At 53.6% G+C, this 21,583-nt stretch overlaps 1 protein-coding gene and 1 long non-coding RNA gene across 7 annotated transcripts in view; one reads left to right on the top strand and one right to left on the bottom strand.

Moving 5' to 3' along the window:
- Window positions 1-21,583, top strand: part of AGAP1 (ArfGAP with GTPase domain, ankyrin repeat and PH domain 1) — a 533,866-nt gene that overhangs the window by 127,406 nt on the left and 384,877 nt on the right. The window lies entirely within an intron of this gene.
- On the bottom strand, window positions 11,936-13,640 carry LOC129523374 (uncharacterized). Its single transcript, XR_008667103.1, has 3 exons — window positions 13,458-13,640; window positions 12,744-12,814; window positions 11,936-12,409 (listed from the first exon to the last, which is right to left on the bottom strand). It is a non-coding gene; the product is annotated as an uncharacterized LOC129523374 (long non-coding RNA).

Below are 21,583 nucleotides of genomic sequence, written 5' to 3'. Positions count from 1 at the left end.
AAATCTGAAGGGAACAGAGATCTACTGGGGGTGGGGAGGGGGCATGCATGGGAATGTAAGGGATCCCCCCAATGTCATTTCATAGACCTGGAGAACACTCAGGGAAGAGGGGTCAGCACCAGGGCAGAACAAGGTGGGCAAGATACCAGTTCTTCCACCCACGACAAGTGTGGGATGGCAGCACAGCACCAAGAAGGAGCAGAGCCTGGCTTTGGAGGCGGCTGCCCTGACTCCACATCCTTCACCGTCCACTGACTAGCTCTCTGGCCCTGGGCAAGTCCTTGACCTCTCAGAGCCCCCCTTTCCTCCTCTGCAAAAAGGAAATTGGACCCAGCTGCTGTGGGTTCCCCTCTTGCTTTGTTTCTTAAGGAAAAGGGGTGTAGACTCACTGGTTTCTTCTCTGTGACTCTTTCCAACTTCGCATGTTATTGGATGGATTCAGTACTAAAGGGGAAGCTTTCCAAGAGGATTTTAAAGGTGGTCACCCTGAGCAGACCACAGAAATAGATGTGAAGATAGCTTTTTAAATCGTTTGTATTGCATTCAGACCATAAACAGAATTGTTGAAATGCCAGCCTAAATACAAGTTTAAAAATTAAAAATAACCTTTCTTTTAGAAAACAATACAGGTCAATTTTATTTTTTAATTTTAATGGTGGAGCCCAGTGCGGGCTTGAACTCATGACCCTTAAAACCAAGACCTGAGAAGACCTTAACTCACTGGGGAGTTGCATGCCACTCCCATGCAAGACCTTAATTCACTGAGGCCCATGACGCCAGAGCCATACAAGTCAAGTTTAGAAAATACAGAGAAAGCACCGGGAGAGAAGTCTTAACAGTAAACCGAGAGGAGATGAGAATCCATGTCCTCTAGCTGTGTACTTTAATCTGGACTGCGAGGAGGGCTTTTGTACATAAGACATCTTTAATGTCATGGGGGCTCTTTCTCCTTCTTCCCTGGGCCTCTGTGTGTAGCGTGTGAAATGGTTTACAGGAGCCCCAATTGATTCTTCTCTGCCCAATAATGTGTTCATTGCGGTGGCATTTCCTGGACAGCTGGGGTTGCTTAACTGTGTAGCTACAATGGTAAGATGAAGGAAACAGATTTTCCAATTGAAAATTTTAATACATGATGGATTGAAAAGGGGCACCATAAACCACATCACATACACTGTTGATGGTGTGATGAGAAGAATGATTTTCATAGGTACGTCACTGTCCCATTGTGGAGACCAGAATAAAGGGTGGTGCACCCAGTTGAAGGTCATCCACAGACATCCGTGTGTGGGTTTAGCAGAGATGAAATGATCTCAGGACAGTGACACATGACAAGTGACATGAACTGGATATTGGTACTCAGTAGTTCCCCGGGGGGACTGGTCCTGAAGGTGACATGCTCTCCTCTTAACCCCCAAGGGCTTTCTGAGGACCTTCTCTTTCCTTCCCACAGGACAGTGCTTGATGATAATTTCCTCTGAAAAGTCTCCATCGTGGGTCTCTGCGGTATTTTCATGGAGGCAAATGGTCTCAAGAAAATTAGAATAAAAATATCCAACATATTCTATCAGAATCTCTGAGCTGCTTCTCATGGCTATATAGGGAGCAAATTTAAACATTTATAAGGAGTAAGAAGTGCATTTTCCATCCTTATGTTGTGTCTTTGTCAGTGTGATTTGCATTCATATAGGAAGCCCAGCAAACTTGGAAAGAAAATGACTTTCTGATTGAATCATGTAATTTCAAACAAAGCTATTTCATGAATAAGGAATATTAATTATTGTACCCAGGGTGATCCCCAGTTTTTGTTTTTTGTGTGTTTTTTTTTTTTTTTTTTTTTTTTTTAGTTTTGTGTTAACAGAAACATTTGTGCGTTCCATACAAGGTCAGCATAGATTTAAAAGCAGACATATGCCTTGAAAATTTATTCATGTTGGAATCAAGAACATGGAATTAATTAAGTGTACAGAAGCTGGAAGATAGAAGGGTCACTGCCTCCATTTTTGTTCCGTAAAGCACTTTATTCCCCTGGGAGGTCATACTCGGCCATCGTGCGTGGTGTATGCTTTCTTCGCAGTGTGTATTAATAACCTGAGTAGGTGGAAGCCACGACAGAGACAAAACCAGAAAGTGACGTGTCTTGAATTTGTTTCTAGGAATGGTAGTGCCCACGATGCCCGGGGATCTCTCTGGGAGTCCCAGCATCATATCTGAATGGCTCTGTCTCCTTCCAGCCTCGATGGCCTCACTTCTCAGTTACTTTTGTCCTTTCCCCTTTATTTTGCCACTGTTAATACTCCACACGCCCAGGCTCCAAAAATGAAAGCTGATGGGGATAATGGAACAGTCCTGAGCGCTTTTATCTGAGCAGCTAGTAACAGTGACCATGTTTCTCAGGCAGCGCGTGTGTGGGTCTGGTCCCCAGCACAGCAGCTACATCTGAGAAGAGCAGAGTAGGTGGTTCTCGTCTCGCTCTCCTAGTCTCCTTGGAGCAGGACTCCTTACTTTGTGGGGAAGTAGTCTACAGTATCACATATATAGATGTTTGTGTATATACATATATGTATATATTTGTGATACATTTGAAAAAGTATGGCTTATTTATTATTTATTTTTTATTATTTATGATAGTCACACACACAGAGAGAGAGAGAGGCAGAGACGCAGGCAGAGGGAGAAGCAGGCTCCATGCACCGGGAGCCTGACGTGGGACTCAATCCCGGGTCTCCAGGATCACGCCCTGGGCCAAAGGCAGGCGCCAAACCGCTGCGCCACCCAGGGATCCCAGTATGGCTTATTCTTGCTTGAGTTTCTTCAGTGGAGATTTCCAAACTCTTTTTTTTCTGTCCCAGTGAGGGGCAGTGAGGCCCTGTCCTGCATGCTCTGGGGGGATGAATCTGTTTGGCAAGAGCTCCTGGTTGGTCTTTGGTCTGCAGATTTAAGGGAGAAGGTGGGGCCAGTGTAAAGTGAGGCAAGGCTGTCAGAGCTTCGATGCTTCTAGTAAGTGACCAGCTGGGCCGCACAAACTTCGCTGGGCAACTGAAGAGAGCATTGTGTCCCAGGAAGGCAGGTGCCTGGCATGTCTTTTTCTTCCCAGCAAGGACGTAGCAGTGGTTCTTTAAGACCTCAGCAAGAGGGACGCCTTGGTGGCTCAGTGGTTGAGCGTCTGCCTTTGGTTTAGGTCTTGATCCTGGGTCCCCGGATCGAGTCCTGCACTGAGCTCCCTGCGAGGACCCTGCTTCTCCCTCTGCCTGTGTCTCTGCCTCTCTCTGTGTCTCTCTCATGAATAAATAAATAAAATCTTAAAAAAATATATAAAAAAAAGACCTCAGCCAGACCCAGGACTGCAGCCCCTGTTCCCACTGGCCTGGGGGCGTGCTCCTGCTCATGATTGCTAATGAGGATACCACATGGGAGAGAATATTGCTTTCATTTATCTTGATGTCTTTTTACCACTATGGAAAGAGATATTCAGGTCTGAAAAAGACATGTACCTTCTTTGTAGGGCAGTCATATCCTCATTTCCGGAGCTACATTTAAAACAAAGAGAGTTTCAAACCTAAAATCTTGATTTTTGTGTATATTAATAATAGTTTAACCTAATGGCACACAAGAAAGGAGTCAAAGACTCTTTGAGTCTCCATCCGGCTTCCTGCTCAGTGGGGCTCCTGCTTCTCCCTCTCCCCCTCTCCCACCTTCTCGTGCTCTCTCTCTCTCTCTCTCTCAAGTAAATAAATCTTAAAAAAAGAGAGAATTGTTATTTGCTGATCATGATGGCGCTGTCATGGGCTGAATGGTGTTCTTCCCAAATTCCTAAGTCGGATCCCTAACCCCCAACCCCGCAGTATGTCAGAACATGACTGTTTAGAGGCAGGGTCTTTAAAGAAGTTGTTAAATTAAAATGAAGTCACTAGGATGGACCCTAATCTAGTGTGACTGGTGTCCTTATAAGAGGACATTAGGACAGAGGCATGGAGGCACCACCACGTGAAGACACTGCGGGGCGGACGCCGTCTACAAGCCAGAGAGGCCTCAGCAGGCATCAGCTCTGCTGACACCCTGACTTCAGACTTCCACCCACCAGAACTTTGTGAAAATAAATTCCTGTTGCTTAACCCCGCCCCCCCCACCCCCACCCCCCCCAGTCTGTAACACGTTGTTAAGGCAGCCGGAGCAGACGATGAACTTTGAAGTGTTTGTCTTGATAGGGTCATTGAAACCAATGAAATATTTATGGAAGTTTTTCCTTTATTCCTCTTGTAGAGCGTTTTTGCTTGTTTGTGTGCACCTTTTCTGTTAACAGAATGACTTTTGTTACTAGAGGTGACGAGGGTTCTGCTCTAGAAATAATACTACTAATGCTACATTTGGAGGTACTGAGTTGACTAACCTCAGAAGGTCTACATACATGTCTTCTGAGAAGGGCTCAGTTTTCCAAGCGCCCAGGCCTTTGTACTGATCTAATTATATCCGGAATGTGTCTGAGGGTAAGAATTTATGGCTTATTTATAAGTGAGTGTTTCCGCTTTAGGGAAGGGAGGTCAACAATTGGCAGACTTCCCTTGGCCTTCCAGGGTCAGGGTCAAGGGCAGGAGGGGGAGGGCTGAGAGGGCACTGGGGAGCCCTAGGAGGGCTCACAGGCGGAGGCGGGCCCACCAGATGGACTGGACAGTGGATGTCACGATTCGGGGCCTCACTGGTGTTCCTGGGAGGGCTGCCCTGGAGTCTTGGGTGGAAGCAGAAGCCAGCTTGAGGCTGGAGGGGGCGGGGGGGCGGCGGTGAGAGGGGTAGCCAGGGTTTACTCTCTTTCCAGGAACCCTTGAAGGGGTAGTATGACCTCAGAACTGGTACCTGTCCTTGAGATCAAAAAAAAAAAAAAAAAAAAAAAAAAACCACACACAAAAAGGAGCTGGTTTTCCCCCAGTCTGTTTGGAGATTTCAGTGCCCTGTGCCTCCGAAGTTGGCCAGGGACTTGTGTGTGTGTGTGTGTGTGTGTGTGTGTGTGTGAACCACCATTTCTGCCCGCCTGCTCCCAAAGCATTTTACACTTGGCTCTCCTTTCCCTTCCCCCTCTCTCCCTCCCCACCCCCACCCCAGCCCCCGCCCCTCAAGCCCAGAGGAAGGACGTGCTCTGACTTTCTCCAGCAAAGCTCTTTCATAGTTTTATTCCTGGCACTCTGACTGCCTTTGTGGCCTCCCTTTGCATATCCGGAGACCTGGTTGGGCTCTCCTTAGAGGCAGGCCACATGCAGGGTGGGGGGAGGTGGGGAGGGGGGAGGGGGGAGAGGGTGGGGGTGGGGGTGTCAGCCTTACCCCTTGGGTAGGCTTGGTGATTTGATGAGCCTCTGACCTCCAGTCCAGCTCCACCCCTTAGGGTGAGGCCGAGGGCCCCCTTGCTACCTCTCTGTGCAGCTTTCCGTATCTGAAAAAGAGGTATAGCGATAATCCCTACCTCTTGGGAGCATTGGAGGAGTAAACTGAATTAACTGAATTAATATCTCTGAGGTGCCTCCAGCTGGGCCTGGCCTTAGCCTAGGCCAGGGGTGGAAAGAGGGGCTGAGGGTTGGTCTGGCTGAGCCCTGAGGTCCTTTGGGGGGGTGGGTTGTGAGCTGCAGAGGGAAGGTCTGGGTGGCAGGCCCCTGGGGCCTCTAGGTAGAGGTGCCTGAAGGTCTGGGTTGATGGTGGGGTTGTTGATGGCCTGGTGCCTTTTAAGCCCAGGCTGACCGTCTCAGGTAGGCCACACAGTGAGGTTTTTTTGGGCTTGTGAATCTTCAGTCAGTGTAAAATGCTTTCCTGTCTCGCCTGTAAGCCAGTAGGTGAGCCGAAGGTGTGCTGCTTGCACGGCTGCCCAAGCCTGGCCATACCACTGCTGTGTGTTGTTTCTTAGGAGTGAGGCTGCCTCTGGCCAGGCCGGCAGAGTGTGGACCCAGGCCACCTGCGTGGTGCAGAAGTGGTGTGAGCACCTGAGGCCCCACCTTTATCCCTTTGCCGTGGCATTCAGGGGCATAGTGTGAATGCTGGAACCTTCTGGAGCAGTGGCGTGAGACGGTGGGGAGTCTGGGTAGCGTACTTGGGTAAATGGCCATCTCAAGGGTTATGTTTCCTTACACACGAACTCCTGATTTCCTAGAGCATTCTTCCCGAGAAAAAGTACTTTTGTGTGAACATCTTGTTGCCCAATGTCACTGTTTTATGCCCAGAAATGTCCAGTGCTAGCTGTTGCTTCTCTGGAAATTCTTTGACAGTCAGGGTACAGTGGGGTGGTATTTGCACACACAAGTGTAGCCCTTTCTGTGGATGACTCCCCAGAGTGCCATCCATGCCTTGTGCAGGGTCCCACTGCAGTTCCTGACAGCTTCCCTCAGTGTGCTGTTTGAAAAATGAAAACATGATTTTGAGAACTTTTTAAAAACTTTTTAAAAAGTTTTTATTTATTCATGAGAAACACAGAGAAAGGCAGAGCCATAGACAGAGGAAGAAGTAGGTTCCTCACAGGGAGCCTGATATGGGACTCAATCCCTGCACCCAAGATCATGCCCTGAGCCAAAGGCAGACACTTAACCACTGAGCCACCCAGGTGTCCCTATTTTGAGAACCTCTGAAGTGCCAGGTGCCAAGGACCAGGCTATTAGATCCTTGGATTAACTCTAGGATAGGCCCATTATTATTCTCCTTGTAAATAATTCTTTTTTTTTATTATTATTTTTTTATTTATGATAGTCACACACAGAGAGAGAGAGAGGCAGAGACACAGGCAGAGGGAGAAGCAGGCTCCATGCACCGGGAGCCCGACGTGGGATTCGATCCCGGGTCTCCAGGATCGCGCCCTGGGCCAAAGGCAGGCGCCAAACCACTGCCACCCAGGGATCCCTCCTTGTAAATAATTCTAAGTTATTTCAAGGGTTCTGGTTCCTTTTTTTTTTTTTTTTTAACGTTTTTATTTATTTTCGAGAGAATGAGTTGAGTGGGAGGGGCAGAAGGAGAGAGAGAAGCAGACTCCCCGCTGAGCAGGGAGCCCAACTCAGGGCTCAATCCCAGGACCCTGAGATCATGACCTGAGCTAAAGGCAGCCGCTTAACTGACTAAGCTGCTCAGGTGCCCTTCAAGTTCTTCATGAGTGTCCTGAGCACCAGGATCAATGGATGCATTTCCTTCTAGGTCAGTAAAGGCCCAGTGCCCTGCCGGTAGCCCTTGCTAGTTGAGTCTTGGCCAACCAGCTGACCACCCCTATCCTGGGATGTCTGCTGCTTTTGCATTATCAGCATGACCCAGGCTAGAGGGGTAGGCAGGGAAGGAGCCCTCCTTGGAGAGCTTCCTCCAGGCTCTAGACCCCTCCTCTCTGGCCAGCTCTGAAGTGAAGCCACTGCTTCCCTAGGCATTCACACTTCTGGAAACTCCCCACCCCCAGACATGGCTTCAAGTCCACCAAAGGAGGGGCATGCTTTCTAGGGGCAGCCACCCAAGATCAGCCGCAGTGGAGGATTTTTGTGGCCAGCGGAAGGAATGAATCACCGTCCTCTCCATGCATTTCCCTAATTGCTAGAGACTTTGTAGATAAACTTATGGGGGGTGGGGGGCTGCTGTGTGGTGTAGCAGTGTAAACAGGGGTGTTAGCTGACCTCTGCTATTACTTGCAACATGACCGAGGCACTACTGCTCCCTTCCAGAATTAATCTTGAATCAGCTGCCTGGATTGGGTAAAGTTAAGCACCAGGCAGCATTTATTAAGCAGAACACTGATAAGGCCTGAGGTTTAGAGATAAAGATGCTGATCCTGTGTCAAGGACCCTGGTCTTCTGGAGGAAGTTGTTACGTAAAGGGCGAGTGTTGGGTCAGAGCAGGGGGACTGATACTGGGAAGGGGTGGCCCAGGCTCCAGCGATGAGCAGGACTCCCCTGATCCTGCAAGCCCCAGCAGGAGGCTGTGGGGAGACTGGGTATGGTACGCTCAGGACTGGATGGGAGTTGGCTGTGTTGGAATGAAGGATCTTGGGAGGCAGCAGGCAGCCCACCTTTGTCCTAAACATTGGGTCAAATGCTTCATATGCATCATCACATTTGATTGTCACATCTCCACTATCATCACGGCCTTACTGCCAAGTGAAACTGGACTCAGAGACTCAAGGTCACTTTCCTGAGGTCACACAGGGTTTGCATCATTCTGGTGTTAGAGCTCAGTGCCTTAGCCACCCTGCATAGCAGGGGGTGGCTGGGGACCTTCGGGGGGCCTGGCAAGCCAGTTAAGGAGTGGGCATTCTGTTCTGTAGCTGACAGGGACTCTCTGAGTGGAAACGTGGCCTAAAACTTCCATCAGGGTTGAAAGGCTGGCTGTCCCCTTGCTCTGGGAACCCAGCGAAGGATGAAGAGGATGGAATATAAAGGCAGGAAGCCGAGTGCACTCTTTGGGGAGGTGGGAGGAGCTTGGGAGGGGGCTGGAGGGCACACACAGGGAGGAGAGGCTTTTGTTTCTTTTTTTTATTAAGTGGGAGATAATTGAATATTTTCAGTGCTGGCTGAAGGACAGGAGAGGATCGTGATTGATGTACACGGTCCATTTGCCAACTCCGGGTGGGAGCGGCGAGTATGGCTGGGAGGCCCAGAGTGCAGCAACTCGGGGGTGTGGTACCCCCATGTTTTCAGGGCAGGCTGGAGGCTCAGATCGTTGGAATGGGAATGTGGGGGACCAGGGCTGCAGGGAAGGGCTGCAGGGTGCCGGTGCTCTGCCCCTCAGCTGTGTGAGCATCTGCACTGGGGCCCCGGGATGTACACTCAGTGTTCCCATACTTGCGCATGCACAAGAATCTCCTAGAGATGTGGAGGGGAGGGGTGGGAGGCTGGAGTCCCAGATCCAGGCTCCTCCATGGACACATATTGAGGAGCACCCATCCTGCGGGTTGGAGTGTATGGATGGTGCCACCTTTGGGGTGGGCCCAGGTGGGGTGTTGGAGGCATCGGGCTGACAGCAGTAGGTGAAGTAGACGGGTGTGTCTTGGCCTGTGCTGGATAGAGACAGGCCTGCAGATCGGAAGGGCCAGGGGGTGTTACATGAGCCTCCTGATGGCAGGAGTGGAAGTGCTAGAAAGAGGACAGCTGTCGTGGAGGGTTGTGGGCCAGGTGCGGGATAGTTAGGGGCTAAGATAGTGGGGTGGCCAGTGTTGGCTAATTCAAGGGCATGACCTTGGGAGAAGGCCGTGGGAACTAGTGAAGGGAAAGACCACCTGAGTGCAGGAGACGGTGTGGCCTGGCCCTCCACAGGGATGCCGCACCCCTCGGCACCTCCTCTGGGGTGTCTGTGAGGCGGGGACAGGGAGAAAGGGGCCCCGGGGCACGGGATGTACTTCCCAGTTCTCTGCGTCCACTCACTGCCAAGCCACCTAGTAGTGTCTTCGATGGCTGTAGGACTTTGCAGTTTGGAGTCTTTGGGGGCTGCCGCTGACCCACTGGCAGTAGTTTCTGCAGGGGCCATGAACCTCCTTCTCCAGATTCGGGAAGTTTTGTGCTGGTGCCCAAGCAGCCACGTGGCCACGGGCAGCAACACTCCCAGGAACAGAGACGATGCCGGGCAGGGGTGGGGTCCGCAGAGATGCCGGAGCTCTCCCGCTTGTTTGGCCATGGCACTGTTGCTGTCATCCCTCCACTTTCCCTCGTGGAAGATTCTGGAGCCAGGTGGCCAGCCTAGCACAACAGACATCCTGGCGCGGGGAGGAGGCCGGGGCGTCTCCCTGCCGCAGGGCCGCCTCACCCCTGCTCCCCGCAGGCAGGTTGCTGATGAGCCGTGTGCGTGGCAAGCAGATGAGAAGACACGGATGTTTTGCTTCATCTTACTGTGTCGGAACTGGTCCCCGTGACCCACTTCTCGTCTTTCTCGGGAGCACTTATGCAAATCGTAACTAGCGAGGGGGTGGCTGCTGCTAGCAGCGCCTGTGCTGTGTTTATCCTCCACCGCAGGGAACCGGGCCGGTGACACATTGGCTAATAGAGGCAGGAGGGTGGTCACGTGCCCCCCACTGCTGACTGGGGGGGAGTGCGTCTGGGCTTTGAACAGGCATCTTAGTCATGTTGTTTTCCACATTTAGAGAGAAGTATATCAAACCTTCAAGTCCCCTGGGCACAGAGAAAAGATTTCCAGATACCTCAGCAGCCAATTCCCAAATGGGATGCAGAAGTGATAACTCTGCCAAAATAGGCTTTTCTTGAGCTTTCTAATGGTATGGACAGAAATTCCCAGGGCATTGTTTGTGGCCAAGATTTTTTATTTTCATAGAAGTCCTGGACTTCACGAGTCTTGGGGTGGGGGGGGCGGTCCATGCATCTACAGATGGACTTAGTAGGCATCCAGAAGTTGTCAGACATACTCAGGTGGCTGTTCTCTGACAGCTTGTGGTATTTGTTTCCACTCTGGGAGGCTCTTCGGGGTGGGGGGTGTGGGGGTTGGGGGTGGGGGCGGCATCGCTATTAGACTCTTCCCTGTGTTCTGGTTGTAACGGCTGTCGGAAGATGCTCGTGCAGATGGTATCATTAGAAGAATCTCTTCTGGTGGGTCCTGCCGAGGAAAATGCTGCCAGACAGGCCTGGTCCTGTGTGCACTCGAGGACTGGGAAGATTAGGTAATTGGGAGGAATTTCTTGGTTTTTCTCCACACAAATTCCAGAGCTTCTTTGCAGCTGTCCAAGGGACAGGTGCACAGTTGTGTGTTACCCTTGATTAAATCCTTCTGATTCCTCAGCTGCGTCTCCCCAGAGGGCTGGAGGCTGGCGAGGAAAGCAGAGCATCCCCTGGGGGAGTGGGGCCCGCGAGGAGATGCTCTGGCCTCAGCCAGTGCCCAGCACCTCCAGAGTGACCATCGGTGGCGCAGGCTGTGGTCGCCACACGGGCAACAAAGTGTGGTGTTTGCATCTGTTTCCACAAAGTGACGCTTAATGCACTTGGTTTTAATTTTATCTTGAGTCACCTGTGCGTGGCGTGTAGCAAGAAAGACCCCCAAGAAATTTCTGACCTTTTCCTTTGTTTGGGAGTGAGAATCTATTCACTAAGGGACTCTTGGTGGCATATTTTTAAAATCAGGACGTTTTTCTCCTCGGCCCATGGAAGGGCATGTGAGCTTTCAGCCTGGTTTTACATGCTTCCTGTTGGCTCACCGGTGCCAGAGTGTGTGGAGAAATCTCTCTCCTGCTGCCCTGGAAGCAGGCTGCTTTGTCTGTACGACTAACCCTAGCTCGCCGTAGTGGAAACGGAGTTCCCGCTCTCGGAAGACACGTGTGTGAGCAGTGCCAGCCTGACCCAGTGGGGAGTAATGGGAGACAGTGTGGCAGGGCCGCTCCAGCCCTGGCACAAGTCCCCGCGGGGGCTCCTGGCGGTGGGAGCTCCGCGGAGGGCAAGCCAGTGAGCTTCCCTGAGGTCACAGTTCCCCGGTGCTCTCTCGAGGCCTGGGCAGTGCCCGCCTGTCTCCTCCGCACGCGGCTCGTGGCCCGAAGTCTTCAGGCACCGTGCTTAGGGTCTTTTCTGATGAAAACCAACACAGCGTTGCTTTGAATTTAAAATAATGAACGTGGGCAAAACAAAAAATCCCCGCCCCCCCCCCCCCAACAATTTAATCATGTCCGTGATACTTGCTGATTTAAACTAGTTGTACTTGATGATTTTTCTTTCACAGAATGAGGACTGGTAGTGGCCTCATCTCAAACGGTTGGTGTTCTCCCAGTTTTAGGAAGGATTCCTGGAAATAATTGCTGCTGCTGCTGCTGCTTTTTTTTTTTTTTTTAACAGAGGGACTATCTCAAGCTTTTTTTTTTTTAAGATTTTATTTATTTATTCATGAGAGACAAAGAGAGGGGCACAGACACAGGCAGAGGGAGAAGCAGGCTCCATGCAGGGAGCCTGATGCGGCACTTGAACTCGGGACTCCAGAATCACGCCCTGGGCCGAAGGCAGGCGCCAAACCACTGAGCCACTCAGGGATCCCCTATCTCGAGCTTTTTAGTATCATATACAGAGGCAAGAGAAAACAGTTGCATCAAAAAAATAATAAAACGAAAAGTCGGAAAGACATAGGAGCCACTGCTCATTTTCTCACACGAGCACACCTTGCTTATCGCTTTGGAGCAGTGAGTGGTTCTCCACCAGTGAGCTTTTGCTCCCCAGGAGATAACGGGCAATATTTGCACATGTTTCTGGTTGTCGTGACTTGGGGAGAGGTACACTGGCATGGGTAGGAAGGCCAGGGATGCTGCCCAACATCCTGCGATACACAGGATAGACTGTCCATGAAGGAGGATCCAGCCCAGAGTGGCTGGGGCGCAGAGGCCGACCACTGTGCCTGCATGAATGCCAAATGCCACCTCCTTCTTGAAGGCTTTCTTGAATCTTTCAGCTAGAAATAGCCATTTTCTGCCACCTGCTTACCTGCGTCCTTCCTGTCACATGAAACACTTTTTTTAAAATTTATTTTTTATTGGTGTTCAATTTGCCAACATACACAATAACACCCAGTGCTCATCCCATCAAGTGCCCCCCTCAGTGCCCGTCACCCAGTCACCCCCACCCCCCACCCACCTCCCCTTCCACCACCTCTAGTTCGTTTCTGAGTTAGGAGTCTCTCATGTTCTGTCTCCCTCTCTGATATTTCCCACTCAATTTTTCTCCTTTCCCCTTTATTCCCTTTCACTATTTTTTTATATTCCCCAAATGAATACATGAAACACTTTCTGCTGATGTCGGGTTATTTAGGACACTTCTCAGTCCCCTTACCTCCCAGTGCCCCCATCACTGAGCAGAAGGCTCTGGGCACAGTCGGTGCGCTTCATGCTGCCGTCTACCTGCTGGAAAGCAGAAAATGGATGAGCAGGTGGGCCTTTTGCTGTCATAGTGCAGGTCACGGACTGCTCGGAGCCAAATTTTGTATTTGCCTTGCAAGAATCCTGGGCAAGCAAAGTGCAAGCATCTCGGCTGCCCCCCACACAGGTGTGCTCACTGAGCATCAGCATCTTGCAGTGTTCATTTGTGGTCCAGAATCAGGGGAGGGCTCCCCAGAGAAGCCCTTTGTGGGGTACTGGGCTGGGCTTGGGGTACCGTGGATCAGGGGTGGGAGAGTGCCTCTCATTCCTCTGCCTCACCCTTCCCACAGAGGTGCCCATGTCCTGGCTGCTTTGCACAATGCTGCCTGATTCTCTGATCTACGGATGCCTTCAGATGGGAAGTCGACTAAACCAAATTTGTTTTGTTGTTGTTGTTTGTTCTTTTAGTGTTTTTTCATTGATTTTTTTCAAGATTAAAAAAAATTATTTGACAGACACAAGCAGAGGGAGAAGGAGAAGCAGGCCCCCCACTGAGCAGGGACCCCCCCCCCCCCATGCTAGACTCAATCCCAGGACCCTAGGAATATGACCTGAGCCAAAGGCAGATGCTTAACTGACTGAGCCACCTAGGCACCCCAAGATTTGGTTTTGATAAGTAGTTGCTGACCTTTGACTCCTTGTGTCTGGGGCCTGGTGGCGTTGCCCACGGAGAGGACACTGGACGGCCTCCTGTTAAAATGGAAGAGTGTGGAGCACAAGTGCTGCCTTACAAGATCTGTGTATTCATACACATAGGACCATGCAAGGTTCTGTTGGCAGCGGCGTCATCATTGTTGGTCCTCGAGGAAAAGTGTAGGTGTAGGATGTAGGTGCTTGGAGGGACCTCTTTCTTCCTGCTGACTCAGGATGTCCTGGCCTTAGCGACCGAGCACACTGGTCCCTCTCTGACAGGTCCTTCTCTCTTTCATGGCTCCTCTCTTTTTTTTTTTTTTTTTCAAGATTTTATTTATTTATTCATGAGAGACAGAGACAGAGAGGCAGAGATGCAGGGAGCCTGACACGGGACTTGATCCTGGGTCTGCAGGATCAGGCCCTGGACTGAAGGCGGTGCTTAACCGCTGAGCCACCCGGGCTGCCCTCATGGCTCCTCTTTTAACTTCGAGCTTATACAATGAGAGAAATGGGGCCCCTAATGACTTCAGCGCAGGCAGGGATGATCGCAGAGTCGTCAGTCTACAGAGGCCCAGCACCACGGTAGATCTTGGATCAGAAAGCCTTCCTCCCCTGGTGACCAGACTTGAGTCTTGAGCCTAAAGGTCAATCAGGGGAAGTGTTGGTTTATCACAAGTGCCTTTCTTTTTGCTTCTATCTGTATCTTTTCATCACCCTGCTGCCAGAAAGTGGTCTTTAAAGTATGCCATGAACTGGGGGAGGTGCTTTGTTGCTCCTGGGGTGGGTGTGCAGAGCCTGGGCAACGTCAGCGGCTGGCCGGTTGCGGGGGCCCACACGTGGTTCTGCTAAGATACCGTGGCTGTGATCACTAGCTGGCAAGTTCTGTTACTTGGAAAGTCCGCTTGTGTAGCAGATGGCTCAGCTGACTACCAGAGATTTCCTTTAAATAAGGCTCTAGTAACACTTGAAAATAATATTCTCATAGAGGATGTTTAATTTATGGTTAGCTAGAAATGGCCCGGGACGGGGTCATGGGAGGGTGGCCAAAAGGTCCCATAAACTGAGAATGGGGGAGCGAGGCCAGCTGCAGGAGGCGATGCAGTGGGGGTATGCATAAGGGTGCCCCCCATCCCTGGACCCCTCTGTACTCCTTCTGTGTCACGCGCTGCACCCTCTGCAGCGTTGAGGCTTTGCCTGCCTGCCTGCCTGCCTGCCTGCCGGCTATTTGGTTTTGATGGAGTAGTGAGATCAACTACAGGCTTTTTTTTTTTTTTTTTTTTTAAATAAGCCAAAATGGTGATATATTCTAAGGCACAGAAAAAAATTTTTTTAAGGAATGCTTGTCTAGAGGGGTCATTTTCAAAAGCAGCAGAAAAATAAAGCATAGTGCCACCTGAACACGTAGAGCATGACTGTTTCTATTTTTAAAAGGCAGGTCTGGCTGCGTAAAAGGGGATTTAGATTTTTGGAGTGACAAGATCTATCTGAGCCTCTGATTCTTTGCATTGGAAGAGCCCATGTATCCAGGGCAGTGGGGAGAGGGGTCTCTCCCGGGGTTTTTCTAGCTAGACTGTCAGACCTGGTGTGGAATCGCTGTGATTGGTGTGGGAGATAAATGCTTTCTGGGGAGGTGAAAGCACTGAGGGGGCAGTGAACATCTGGGCTGTGGCTTACAGAGGTTCCCTCATTCAACACCATCTGAGCTTCGGAGTCATCTAAGGTGGATCAAATGGAATCTTCTACTCTGCAGATTGCATCCTCCGACAGCAAAGTGCAAACCCTGGGCTGGATTGTACACAGCCCAACTGGCAGGAGTCGGAAGACACCAGCCATTCAAGATTCAAGCGCTTAAGGAAATCTCTTTTACTTTTTACCTTGGGCTCAGGTGACAGGAAGCTCTCTGTCTTAATCCTGGGCTGATTTCATAGTAAAAATGCATCTCAGCGTTTGAAGGTTGCCTTGGTCTTAAAAAGTGAGAGTGGACCCCAGGCTGAGTTTAGGAGTCCTGGGTTCCGATCGCACCAGGGCCCCTCACAGAGAGAGGTCCCTGCCACTCTGCATGGCTGAATTCCATTGTTTCCCCTTAAATCCGGCCTGACCTTTCTGTCCACACAGCTACATCTATCAAACAGTAAACCCCACCCGATGCTAGTGGTGCTCACCCTGCAGACCCACTGGGGCCGGGCGCTGCTCTGTCTCCCGTCCTCTTACCTCCCTCCCTGTCTTTATGTTAAACCACAAGACCTTGAAAAGACCACCGTTTCACAGCTTCTTGAGTTCTTTGAGGACAGAGACTGTCTTCTCACCGCGTCGTATTGCGGTAGGTGTCCAGCATATATTTAAAGAGCAAATGAACAAGAAGAGAAGTGAATGAGTAAATGGAAACCTGCTAGGTGTAGAGATCATTGACATTTGATTAGTGCCAGGCTCAGTAGTACTCGCACATTTCTCTCTTCCTGGTCAACAAAGTAAATGCTGATGCTTACGAAATCAGAAAACGCCTCTGTGGCATGATGATGGGCACAGGCAATGTGACCCCAGGCTCAGCTCTCAGCAAGGAGCTGTGTAGCCTTGGGGAAGGCACCCACCCTCTCTCAGCCCTCCGCATCCAGGTAACCTGCTGGGCTTGGGGAATGCCATTGTAATAGCTGATTATTATCCATCTCCCTCCCACTCTGGAAGTTGCTGGTTCCCGGGTCTTAATCAAAGAGGGTTTTTTATCCAAACTGTGAAGGTAAGACTGATCTGTCCTGGGAGGGTTCTCTAACTTTGCACTTGCGGATATGTCAGAGGTGTTCCTCTTGAACCCTTGGGTGCCAGAGCTTGCAATGACCCTATGATTGTGGCAGTTAGGTGCAGCCACTGGGGGTGGTCAGATATGTTTTAACTTTTTTAAAATTTTTTTTATCATTTTTAAAGATTGATTTATTCATAAGAGAGAGAGAGAGAGAGAGAGATACACAGGCAGAGAGAGAAGCAGGTTCCATGCAGGGAGCCTGATGTGGGACTGGATCCCAGGACTCCTGGATCACACCCTGAGTTGAAGGTAGACGCTCAACCACTGAGCCACCCAGGCGTCCCATAACCTTTTTTTAAATGGGCTTTATTTTTTGGAGCCATTTTAGGTGAACAGCAATACTGAGGAGAAGGTACAGAGGGTTCCCATATACTTCCTGCCCCTACACGTGCATAGCCTCCTCCACTACCTACATTCCTTCCAGAGTGGTATGTTTGTTATGATCGCTAAACTGATGAGGGCATGTTGTTGTCACCCAGAGTCCATAGTGTACCTTAGGGTTCACTTTTGGTGTGCATTCTATGTGTTTGGACAAATGTATAATGACACATGTCCACTATTATGGTGTCATATGGAGTGTTTTCCCTGTTCTAAAAATCCTCTGCTCTGAAGAATCTTCTTAAAAAGGAATGGGATCTGGCAGCCCCGGTGGCTCAGCGGTATAGCGCCGCCTTCGGCCTAGGGCCTGATCCTGGAGACCTGGGATCGAGTCCCATGTCGGGCTACCTGTGTGGAGCCTGCTCCTAACCTCTGCCTGTGTCTCTGCCTCTCTGTGTCTCTCATTTAATAAATAAATTTTGAGAATAAATCAATAAAAAGGAATGGGATCACCCTAGCAAGCTTTCTGATCTATCTCACTAAATCTGAATAATTTCCCTTTGAGGTAAAATCCAGGTATCCTAAGCCATAACCTCCTTCATAAGAGACCTCGCCATTCATCTTTGTATCCCCTTCAGTGCCATTAACGCACTATTTGGTGAAAGAGGAAACTAGGGCTTGCAAACGGTCATAGAATCCCAGAATGACGCCTTGCTGTGAGCACTTTGCCCCCCAAAAGCTTTTCTCATGTGTCTTTGGCATTTCCAGGCCTCGAGAAGCCTGTGTAAGCATCCAGCTTAATGAGTGGACACTATAGTCATAATATGTATGACATTTTTGCGGTGGAAACTTCTAAGCCAGCAAACCCCTATGTTCTGGAAATCATCAAGAACTAATGGGTTGATCAGCTGTATGACAATACTGTGCGGCATCAGGTCATCCCAAGAACCAGGATCTACAGAGCCAAGTGATAGCAAGTGGGGATATTTGGTGGAAGAGAAACTCAGTGTTCAGTATTTAGCCCTTAGCACACAATGCCTGTCACACAGGTCTTAGCTCCTTTAGTCCTCGTGAGAACGCTGAGTTTAGGTTCGATTTTTTTTTTTTTTTTTTTTTTGCATCCCCACCTTCCAGGTGGAAAATCTGAGATGGCCAGGAGTGGACAGGCTTAGACAGGCAGGTCTTCTTTCTTCCTGCTCTGAGCTACTGTTCTTCTGCCTGTTAACTGTCCCCCGCCTTTTTCCACACATTGGGAAAATACCGCTACAACATTTTATTAAGATTTTATTTATTCATGAAAGAGAGAGAGAGAGAGAGAAGCAGGCTCCATACCGGGAGCCTGATGCGGGACTCGATCCCGGGTCTCCAGGATCACGCCCTGGGCTGAAGGCAGGCGCCAAACCGCTGAGGCCCCCCCCCCCCCCCCCCCCGGCTGCCCTGCAACATATTTTTAGGAGTGAAACCGCACGGTCCTCGGTCCTCGGAGGGCAGCGATGGGAGCGGCAGCATCACAGGGAAGCCCCCACCCTCGGCCCTTCCTTGCTCTCTCCGTCCCGGAGGAGCACGCACTTGTTCCTCCCAAGCACAAGTGTGTGAGTAACCGGTACCTGAGAGACGTTGCTTTTTAAGGAAGTCCTTGTTTGAGTTGCATCCTCTGCGGCCCTCCAGGTAAACAGGTGAGGGGCGGCCCGCAGATTCGGTTTTGCAGGCCACTGCCCGGGGGCTGCAGGGGGAGCGCAGGGCGGGAGGCCCCCCGGAGGCTCCGGTCCGCGCGGCGGCGATCCAGCCCGGCGCTTGTGCGTGTCCGCGGGCCGCGCTCCCGCCGCCGCCGCCGCCGCCGCCGCGCTCCCGGGACTCGGCCGCCGGGCTGGGCTCGCGGCCCGCGGTCGCTGCACGCCGGCCCCCGCCCGCCCGCCCGCCCGCCCGCCCCGCCCCGGCGCGCGTTTCCATTTTAAACCGCCGCCCGCCCTCGGCTGCAGCCGGCGCCGCTGCCCGCGTCCCGGCCCGGGGGTGGCGGGGCTGCGGGGCGCCGAGCGGTGCACGGAGGCCTGGAGGCGCGAGCCGGCCCCGCGCCGGAGACAATGAAGCCGCCGGCGCCGCCGCCCGCCCCGGGCCCCGCGCGCCGCGCCCGCACCTGCCGCCGCCCCCGCGCCTGACCGCCCGCCCCGCCCATGGCTCGGCGCCCCGGGCCCGGACCCCGACCCCCGCACTCGGGCCGCGCGCAGCACCGGCCGGCGGGCGCCGCGGGCGCGGACCTCGCGGCCTGAGCGCCGCCCTCGCGGCCGGCGGGGGGCGTGGACCCCTCGGCGCGCCCTCCCCCCGCCCCCTCCCTCCCTCCCTCCCTCCCCCTGCCCGCGCCCCCCCCTCCCCCCCCCCGCGGCCCGGCCCGGCCCGCGGCGCGCTGGAGGCGGCGGGGCCCCGGCGGGCGGCGCGCTGGAGGCGGCCGCGGCGCCGGCGACATGTACCTGCTGGACGGCGGCGAGCCCGCGCCCCCGCCCGCCGACGCGATGCCGCGCGGGGCGCCCCGGAGGACCGTGTACCGCATCTCCGTGACCATGGTCAGGAAGGACCCGCTGGCCGCCCCGCGCCCCGCTCGCAGGCCCCCGCCCCGGCCCCGGCCCCGGCCCCGGCCCCGGCCCGCGCGCTCCCCGGACGCCCCCGGGCGGCTGCTGGAGGAGGCCGAGCCCGAGCCCGAGCCCGAGCCCGAGCCCGAGGGGGCGGCGGCGGCGGCCGCTGCTGAGGACCCCGAGGGCCGCCGGCCGCGCGCCTGGGCCTCCCGCACCTTCCGCACCCGCAGCACCGGGCAGCTGGAGCTCGGGCGGCTCCGGCCCTGCGCGCGCGCCCCGCACCCCGCGGCCCCGGAGGCGGCGCCCGGCAGCCCCGACGCGGACGCGGGCCGGGGCCGCGCCCCTGCGCCGGAGCCTCAGCTGCAGGCACTGGGGCGGCCCCGAGGCGCCGCGGAGCAGTCGGGCCCCGGGCCGCGGGAGGCGCCACAGCAGCGCCGGGAGCCTGGGCTGGGCGCCGGGGGGCGAGGCCGCGGCGGACCCGCGGCGGACCCGCGGCGGACCCCGCGGCGGAGCCCGCGACGGCCCCGGAGCCCGCGGCGCCCGCGCAGCCCGCCGCGGAGAAGCGCAACACCCTGGACGTGGGCGAGGTGCTCAGCAAGAACGCGGCGCTGTCGGAGCTGGAGCGCTGGGGGCGCAGCCAGAGCAAGAACCGCACGCTGGACAACAGCGACCTGCAGCGGCTGCAGCGCGCGCGCGCGGCCGCCGCCTCCGCCTCCGCCGCCTCCGAGCACCGCCTGCTGCGCTTCTTCGGCGGCATCTTCGCGCGCAGGGACGGCGCGCCCGGCGCAGGGCCCCCTCCCCGGGGCGGCGCCGCTCGGCCCCGCGGCTACTTCAGCAGCCTGCGGCGGGCCCCGGCCGACGCGCACTCGTCCAGCGCCGAGAGCATCGACGGGTCCCCGCGCAGAGGTGGGCAGCGCGGCCGGGGCGGGGCGGGGCGGGGCGGGGGCGGGGGGCCTGGCCGGCCTGCAGGTGCGGGGACCCGGAGCCGCCACGCCGACCGGACTGCGGAGCTCCCCCTTGCCCACGGGGGCGCGTCCACGGCGGGCCCCGCTGTGCGCTGGCGGCCGGGGCACCTGTGCGCCGCGGGAGACTCGGCCCTGCAGCCGCCGGCTGGCTGCACAGGTGCTGCTGCACGGCCTGGAGCTGATTGCTTTCGCCCTCCCTCCCCAAGCCTGCCCCCCCCCCCCCCCCCCCCCGTAGGCGCTACCATCTGTGAGGGCCATGGTTTGGCAGCTCTCCTCTCTTGGGCTCCTGCTAAAGATGCTGCATCCCTGTGGTCAGGGATACAGGCCTCTCCCCGCAGCCTCCGGTGTCTTAGCAGCAGGAGGGCAAGGCCGGGACCGGACTCTGTGCAAGCAATGCAACCTACCCTACAGGGAGGATAAATACATAATCACAACCCCGAAGCCTGTCCCGAAACTTCACTTCCCCGTTGGTTGTCCTGTGCCCTCCGACAGGGACCTCATTAGGAGAGGTTTTGAAGGGAGGTGTGACCGTGTTCTCTTGCCAGCGTTGGATCATCTGGTGGTGTTTGGAGGTCGGAAGTTGCGAAATACAGATCCCTTCTGAGTGCAAGTGCAGGGTCATCACCCTACAGGGAAGAGGCTAAAGGCTGAGTGGAGGTGCTGGGTTGTTACACCCTGCTCTTGTTGGAGGTGGAGGGCGTGGAGAGAGATGCTGTCCCCTTACAGTCGCCGCGGAGAAGTCGTTAGTAACATGCCTGTGCTGATTAGCAAAGCCTGCTGCTGCGAGAGAGACCAGGTAGGTAGGTGAACTAGCACTGCAGCACGGGCTTTTAATTAGAGATTTTCAGCTGGTGACTGACCACACGGGGGGGGGGGGGGGGGTTCACAGGTTAGCTGACTGCCCAGCGTTTGTATTCAGACAGCTGTTACAAAGACATCGCCCACCTCTGCAAAGAATTCTTAAGGTAAACCGAAGATCCGTAATGTTACGTTGTAACATGCTTCTGATGAACCTCAGAATGTGATAGAGCATGTTTGAAATTAAGCATCTAGGACAGGGTAGTAGAGTTAAAAATCTGGAATTTTCTTTTTACCGGTAAGGTTGTGACGCAAAGTTACGTGTTGCAAGGCTTGCATTTAGTTTAACTTGCCATGCACATCCGGGGGTTAATCTGCTCTTCTGGAATGTTTGGGAAGGGACTGTGTTTGACTGCATCCCTTCCTGCCTGCCCTTACCATTCTAAAAAAATGAAGAGTTAACTTGGTTAAAGTTGGTTTGTGTCAAGTTGCTACTGCTGTTCTTTGAGTTCCTGAAGTTCAGGGCCGGGTTCTACCTATAATAGCAGGCTGGGTCTTTGTTTTCCTGGGTGTGGTGAAAATAGTAATTAGCTGCTTGGGTTCCAGACAAGTACCCGTGGTAGGGGTGGTGGGTGATGGGAAATGCACACACATGATTCAGATCGAACACATTTCA

This window comes from Nyctereutes procyonoides, unplaced genomic scaffold, assembly GCF_905146905.1.
Source record: "Nyctereutes procyonoides isolate TBG_1078 unplaced genomic scaffold, NYPRO_anot_genome, whole genome shotgun sequence".
Classification (NCBI taxonomy): Eukaryota; Metazoa; Chordata; class Mammalia; order Carnivora; family Canidae; genus Nyctereutes; species Nyctereutes procyonoides.
The sequence above is the reverse complement of the archived record's forward strand: the minus strand, read 5'-3'. Positions and strand labels throughout refer to the sequence as shown.